This window comes from Vombatus ursinus, unplaced genomic scaffold (genome assembly GCF_900497805.2).
Source record: "Vombatus ursinus unplaced genomic scaffold, bare-nosed wombat genome assembly UNPS02014945.1, whole genome shotgun sequence".
NCBI lineage: Eukaryota > Metazoa > Chordata > Mammalia > Diprotodontia > Vombatidae > Vombatus > Vombatus ursinus.
In genome coordinates, this window is record NW_020954723.1 from 16,927,198 (window position 1) to 16,935,235 (window position 8,038).

Consider the following 8,038-nt stretch of genomic DNA (forward strand, 5'->3'; position numbering starts at 1 on the left):
CAATGTCATGTTGTGGATCAAGAACTTAAAATCATTTAAGTTCTTCACATGCCTGAAGTCAGCCAGTACATTTGGAAAGAAGGTTCTATAATAGTCCACTCGTGCTGAGCAATGACTGATGAGGTGGTTGAGAAACAAATCCTGGATTTGATGAATAAAACTAGATTGAGTGTACAGTTAAAAGACAAGGGAAGAATGCCAAGATTTGTCACATGATTGTTTTAGTGATTTATCCTCTATGTATGTATATGTGTAAGCTCAAGCAAAAGAGTATAATTTTATTTAACTAGAAATAATAGCTATTCAATATTTTCCCTTATATAAAAAGACAAATTCTTTTAAATATCTTGAATCAGAGTCAGATAGAGGAAAGCCAAGGACCCCGTGGTGTTCCACTCTGGTGCCTAGAGAAATATCATGAACATACCTAGTGCTTGCTTAGGCAGCACATATACTAAAATTGGAACGATAGAAAGAAGATTAGTACTAACCCCTGCACAAGGATGACATGCAAATTCGTGAAGCGTTTCATATTTTGGAGGCAGCTAGGTGGCGCAGTGGATACAGCATTGGCCCTGGAGTCAGGAGGATCTGAGTTCAAATGTGACCTCAGACATGTGATACTCACTAGCTGTGTGACCCTGGGCAAGTCACTTAACCCCAATTGCCTCACCAAAAAAAAAAAAATGCTGAGGGGGAAAAAAAAGAACATACCTGATTCTTTCCACCCTTAAGAAATTAACATGAATAGTTTATATTGTTATGAATAAATAACAAAGTCTCATTTACTTCAGCAATGTGTAACACAAAAAGTGTTCAGTGTTTTGAGGAGCATTCTGGTTGTTGTTTAGAGCTAGCCCTTGGAATGGCATCACTTAACCTTTTCAAATGGTTACCTTCTCAGAATAGGAACTGAGTTGGATCCAGGTATCTCATCTAATTTAATAGCATATCGTGCATCTCAGATATTCAGAACCCTTGCCAGCAATTTATTTCGCAATGACCACTAAGTGGAGTAAATGCTTATTTAGGTGTTATGGAGCTTCAGTATACTGGACACATAATCCATGGGCATTAACAAATGTATAGCATCTAGAATGTTGTCTCACAACAGACTAGCAGCCTTAAGTGTTGACACTTAGTGGCAATTAGTGTTTGATGTTAATCCCCTTAAGGGATGTTAAAGTATTAAAGAACCAAACAGCTTTTAAGGTGTTAAGGAACCTAATACCTCCCAGGGTAGTTATATAGCTTATCAGTATGACAGATTTAAAACATAAAAGCTTTCTACTCTTTAGACTTTTCATAGAAATGCTTATTGTTGTTGATGTCTTGGACCAAACTTGTATTTTCATTAGTATTTTGTTGTTCAGTTGTTCATTCATGTACAACTCTTCATGACCCCATGGACCATAGCATACCAGGCCCTTCTATCTTCACTTAGATAGAATTTTGATGAGGAGATTCCTTTTTCTAAGGCAGTTAGTCACCTGTTTTACAAATTAAAATCTTAGAGACAAGACCATTCATGGAAAGCACCTGTGTTCTTGAGTCATGTCTTCTATATTTAGATATAAATATTTATAAATATATTATACAAATATATTTAAATAAGCATATAATATATTAGAATGATATGTGTGGTATGAATATATAAATAAAATATATATTTATATAAAATATAAAATTTAGATATAAAATAGAGGCATTTAAGTAATGCATTGAATAATCTAGTAAATTGGCATCATATTCTCTTAGCAGAATTGGAGGGGGGAAGCAAATTTTGGAATATAGCTTAGCAAATATGTGTGACTATGTATTTTTGTTATGAAGGTTTTGTTTTTCCTTTTTCTTTGAAGTAGAGAGGATGAATGGGAGAGAAGGTGGATTTTTGTTCAATGAAAAAAAAGTTTTTAAAAAGTATAGAATTATAGCTTAGTGGTTGAGAACTTTGAAATTTTAGTTCTGTCTTTGCCACTGACTTACAATATAATTTGGGTGAGTTGATTAAATTTGCTATATTTGCTTTCTCATCTATATAATCAAAAGCATAAAACTTCCTTGCTGAAGTGTTTAGTGTGGATTAGGTTATCCCAAAAGTCTTAGCTAAATACTTTATCATAATTTACAATGTTGGCAAACCTCTATTCATCTATACTAAAGATGATGTCATTCACCCACTGTTATTTTTCCTTTTATCGTAATTGATAATAGACTTTCTTTTTAAAGGCATTCTTGCATTAAGATGCTTCAAACCTACTAAGTGTTTAATCCAAAAGAAAAGATTGCTATTTAATGAATTATTTTTTCATCATTTTCTTCTCCTAAAATATCCTGAGTCTGTGGACCCTAGCAATGTTTATCCAGTGAAAAAAATTTTTAATTAAATATTTTTATACTTCTCTGGCAATATTTATCTCTGAAGATGCCTCACTACTACCACCACCACCTTTTTTTGTGCCATGACCTAAAAATATCTATATTTAATTTCTCCTTTAAATTTAACTGGTCTTTAAAATTTAAAAAATCATAGATATGGAAAAGACTATTAAGTGAATATACTAGGTAAAAATTAATCTCCAGTCAACATTTTGGAGTGGGTAATGGGAATCAATGCTTGAAATGCTGAAAAGGAACAAATGGTGAAAAGAAAGAAGTTATTTTCAATCTTCTGAGGCATCACAAACAATAGAGACAAACAACACACAGCAGAGTGATTTTACAGCTTATAATTATAAGAATTCTTCATTGGAGCCCAGCATTGTCTGATCATTTTTGTGGCATTCATTTACAGTTATAATGTGCATCTATTCTTCTTAGAATCTTATTGTCTTTGATTATAAACGTGTTGGTGTGGTATCAGAATCCCATTTGCATAAGAATTTGAGATACATGGAAACCAGCAAATCCCTACTTTAGCCTCTTTAGATCAACCAAGGATGGAGCATAAACATAAAAGGTGGTTCATTCTCCCTAAATTTACTATAAATGTAAATAAACACTCTGAATATTTTTTATTGTATGCAGCATATGATGTTTTTAAAACAAATTTTGACTGGTAAGTAGATTCTTCCTTGCCACCATCTCTCAATTTCCCCCCACATTGCTTTGCAAAATACATGCATGGAAAACCCAGCCAAAAGGGTCAGCATCATATCTAATTGGTGAAAAACATCAACATGCTCATTGCTGACAGCCATTAAATAGAGGGTGTCTGCAAAACACATTCAGTTTTTTGACAAAAAGTTTTGTCCCTCCTTTTATGCCAATATGGCTCTCTATTCCAGAGTTGTTTGAAGTAGAGATATGACTTTATGGTTATGAACACATTTTTCCCTTGCTCATTTTCCTCTTGGACTAGTCCCTTTTGCTAGCTTTGGCCTAAATCACTTGCTACTCCATTCTGAAAATTTGACCGGTAAATAGGCCACATCCAAGTCCTGAGGGTTCCCATTTTAATAAAAACCCTAAACTTGGCTTTTTAGCAACATTTTGCAGAAGGGAATATGTTTCTTTGGGCAACTACTACATCCAGCTTGATAAAGGAAGGAGTATGTGTGAGGCATGACTCTAAAGCAATGAGACGGATTGATTTCACAAGGCACAACATGAAAAGAAATCAGTCTCATTGCTTTGTAGTCACAAGGAACAAGAAAATATTTCAGGTTTGGGACCCATGATTTGAATACTGTATGGTTGCCTCTGCATTTTTTTTCATCTTCATTTTACTTTTGCTACTATTTTCATTAGAAATGGGTAAGGAATACTTTAGTAAAGAGGGAAATAGGGTTCATATTTTGAGATATACTAATGGTTTTTAAAATCATTCCAGAAACTAGATTCTTCTTTAAGCACTTTTTTTTGTCATGCTAATGGGCTATATATATATATTTTTTTTTCTTTTTTTAAAAATTTTGTCTTTAAAGCAAGCTAAGAGCGTTCCATTTGCAAGGTTTTGTTAGTTAGATTATTTAGATTTGTTATTTTTAGATACATTAGAAATGTTTAGAGAGACAGAAAGGGAGAGGGAGAGGAAAAAGATTTCATGTATCCTTTGTTTGATTTGTGCCCCATGAAGATGGGATAATTAATCAATCAAAAAATCAACAAGCATTTGTTAAGGGTCTACTCTGTTCCAGGAAATGGGCTTGGTACTTGGGAAACAAAAAGATAAGTGAAATAATCCCTGTCCTCAAAGAGGGATTACATTCTCTTGGAGGAGACAAGAGTTCAAATATAGTTATGTACAAAAAAAAATAAAAGGTGATTTTGGAGGAGAGGGCAGTGGCAGCTGGGGGAGTCAAGAAAGACTTCTTATATAAAGTAGTGCTAAAAAATCTAGAAGGTCCAAAGACGGACATGCATTCCAGGCATGGTGGCAGCCAGTGTAAATGGAGTGCAGAATGTGAGAAATTAAAAAAAAAAAGCCCATCCTCTATAAGGAAAGGGTATATTTGGAAAGGCACCGTAATTGTAGGCTGTTGTGATTCTTTGGCTGATAGTACATCTCATCTTGATGTAGGGGTATTTTAATAGAGAGCAGTCTGCAAAGGGAAATCCAGAATGGATTCACATAAACCTAAGCAAGAGAAATCACTTGGGAGAATCAATGATGTGGGTAAATGAATTGGACTAACATTGTTAGACTGGATAGTTCTGCTACTTCAATGTGTGTGAATTTCCTGGTGTATAGCCAATTGCCAGAAGCTGAGAATAGACTCAAAACAATTGGAAAGCCATTGTTTATGGTTTTGAAGGACTCAGGGATGTCAGGCTACTGAGCACCCCTAACCAGTATTCTGAAGACCCACCTGGTTCTGAGGATGCCAAGGACAGTGAATTGATACCAGGATTGGACCTACTCTAAATGAAGACATGAGAGGAGTGGAATCCTGTTTTAGTTTTGAGATCCAAAGGAATTTGGACTTAAGTAGGAAAGTTCTAGAACTCCCTCAGACATTCTTATTCACAGAGTCTATTTTGTACCCCTACACTGAGCAATTTGAAATGCCAAAAGTGAAAACGCTCTTTAAGGGTTCATTCAAACAGGAGCAGATGCTCCAAAGTGAGTCACAAACATTCCCTGCCATGCTGGTCCAGACTTTTCTCTGTTATTATGGTCCCAGAAGCCTTAGGCCTCCAGAGTAATACAGTGAGGAAAGAGAAGGAGGGTGAACGTAGCTAGGTTGTGTTTCTAGAAACACATGGTTGCTTGATGCTGACGCTGTTGATTCAGGCAAACAAAGTGGAAGGTGATTACATTGGCCTTTGGGAAAAGGGATGGGGTAGGTAACAGGGTGTCGGATGTCAAGGCTAAGTGACTTAGTGTCTTATTAAAATCTCAGTTCTAGAAAGGTGAAGAAGTTTGCCCAGCCTTAAATTTGGTATGAGATCAGCAATAGGTGAAAGAACTTCAGCAATCTATAGCAGGGTCAAGCAGGGTCTCAACCAATTAGATTTTCACACCTCAATTTACTACATCAGGAGTCCTCAGGAGAACAAGGAACTGAACATAATAAAATGCACTTCACTTGAAGTTTTAGTGATCATTAAATTTTATTACCCTATTTTACTTGAAATTTGCAACTTAATTTTAAACCAAAATTTATTGCAAAATAAAACTTGAAAATAGAAACCCTGAAAATGTAGTATCCTTCTGCCTAAAAATACTCAAGTTGAATAACTGAATTATTTTCTATTAAGTATAGAAATGTGGTTGATAGTTTTTTTTTTCTCTGCAAAATAAGAAGCAACACATTTCTGGATTCACTGTCCTTATGTAATGTCTTGCTTTGATTCGATTAAAAATGCATTTATTAAAAGTCTTCTATGTGCCCAAAGCTTCTTTTAAAAGCTGACATTTATTGTTTGGGAATATTTTAAGACATTACTCTTTACTGATGATTGATTTCACAATATTCAGTTGTAGCCAGTGCCAGAAGGCTCATTTGGAACCTGGTTAGAGCGAGCCATAATTATGCAAAGCAAGAAACTAAAATGCCCACAACCTTTGTCTCAGAGACTCCAGCGATAAGCATGTACCTTAAGGAGGTCATTGACAAAAAGATAGCTTTTACATAACACCAAAATATTTTTTGTAGCACTTTTTGGGGGTAGCAAAGATCTAGAAACAAGATGATGTCCATTGACTGGGAAATGGATAAACAAAATCTGTCATGTGAATGTAACCTATAAAAATGTGCTATAATGTGTATAAACAATATGTGTCATGTGAATGTAACCAATAAAAATGTGTTATAAAAATGACGACTATTAAGAAGCATAGAGGACTGAAATGAATTGCTGCAAAGGGAATTAAGTATTGCCAAGGAAATAATATGCACAATTCATACAACGGTATAAATGGAAAGAACAATCACCAAAAACCAATAGAAAGAAATGTAGAAATCAGAGTGCATAAATGTGGCACATTGTATATAAAATCAAGTGGGAGTCTTTTGGATGTTGTTTTTCTTTTTTTAAATTCCTCTTTTTAAATTTTTTAAAAAAAAATTCTTTGTTTTAAAGTATCACTCACTAGGAAACAAAGAGGATAGATTTAACATTGTAGTTCTAATATTGCTCAGATTATTTATGTACTTTCTTGAACTCCCTTCTGTTCTATTTATATTTAATGATTTTTTTCTTTTCTTTCTTTTTTTCTTTTTAAAAAACATCTTTTTTCCCCTTTTATTACCCCCTAACTCTTCTCCTCCAAAAAAAAAGTCCTCTCTGACAACTCAGCATTGACATACAAAACAAATCCGTGTATTGGTTGTCTGAAAATGTGTGTCACTTCTCTGTCAGATAGTGGATAATGTGCTCTGACATCCTCTCTTCAAATAATGATTGCTCACAGCACTGATCATAATTTTTAAGCCTTTCATAACTGTTTTCCTTTCCAATCTTTTAGTCATTGTATGAATTATTCCCCTCCACTCTGCATTAGTTCATACAAATTGCCCTCGTTTCTTTGTTCTGCCTCTTTCATCGCTTCTGAATTACCTTCACATACCATAATTTGTTCAGCCATTTTCCAATTAATGGACCCATATTTTGCTTCCAGTTCCTTGCTACAACAAAAAGAGTTGCTATAACTATTTTTGTAAGGCAGTTAGATGGCTCAGGAGAGAAAGCCTGCAGTCAGGGAGATCTGAGTTCAAATCTCACCTCATACACTTACTAGCTGTGTGACCCTGGGTAAGTCACTTAACGTCTGCTTTAATCCACTGGAAAAGGTAATGGCAAACTACTCCAGTATCTTTGCTAAGAAAACGCCATGGTTAGTATTGGCATGTTATGGTCCATGGGGTCATGAAGAGTCAGACATGAAACAACAACAACTTTTGTATATTTGGTTCTTTCCTTTGTTTTTGATCTCATGCGTAGTAGTAGTTTCACTGGTCAAAGGTTGTACACCAATGCAGATCAGCACCTGTTCTGCAACATGAATCACAGAGTTGCCTAGGGTACTGAGCTTGCCCAGGGTCATATAACTGGTATGTGTCAAAGGTAGGATTTGAATCCACATTTTTGTAGTTTTGAGGCCACTCTGCTGCTTCTCTTCTTCTATATTTATATCAATTTCCTATTTAGCTCTCTTCTTTTTACCAATTCCAAGCCACTATCTCTGCCTTTTAATAGTTTTTTCTTTCTTTTTGTTCTTTCCTTCCCCTTCCTTCCCCCTCTCTTTCCCATTAAACTTCTGAAATTGAATGTTGTTTTACTTACGCTATTCCATCCCTGATCTAATCTCCCTCTTATTCTACCTATCCCTCTTCCCTGTCCTCACCTGTTTCCCTGTTGAGTTTATTATATTTCTACACCAAGTTCTTTGTGTATTTGTCTATGTTCAGTACTCCTTTAATCTAATTCAGAAAAAAAGTAAGTTTGTAAGATGCCCACTGCCTGAACCCCTTCTTCCATGTTTTTATACTCTTCTTTGTGCCCTATTTCAGTAAGTTCTTCCCCCTACTTTTTGTGTTTTCCTCCCTCCCTTTTCTCATCTCTTAAAACTAGCAAAAATCAATCAAGGTTC

General features: G+C 35.1%; 1 non-coding gene across 1 annotated transcript; it reads left to right on the plus strand.

Annotated features, from left to right (window-relative positions):
• The first annotated feature begins 430 nt into the window (after window positions 1–430).
• LOC114030206 lies at window positions 431–538 on the plus strand. Its single transcript, XR_003567562.1, has one exon. It is a non-coding gene; the product is annotated as a U6 spliceosomal RNA (small nuclear RNA).
• The last annotated feature ends 7,500 nt before the right edge of the window (window positions 539–8,038 follow it).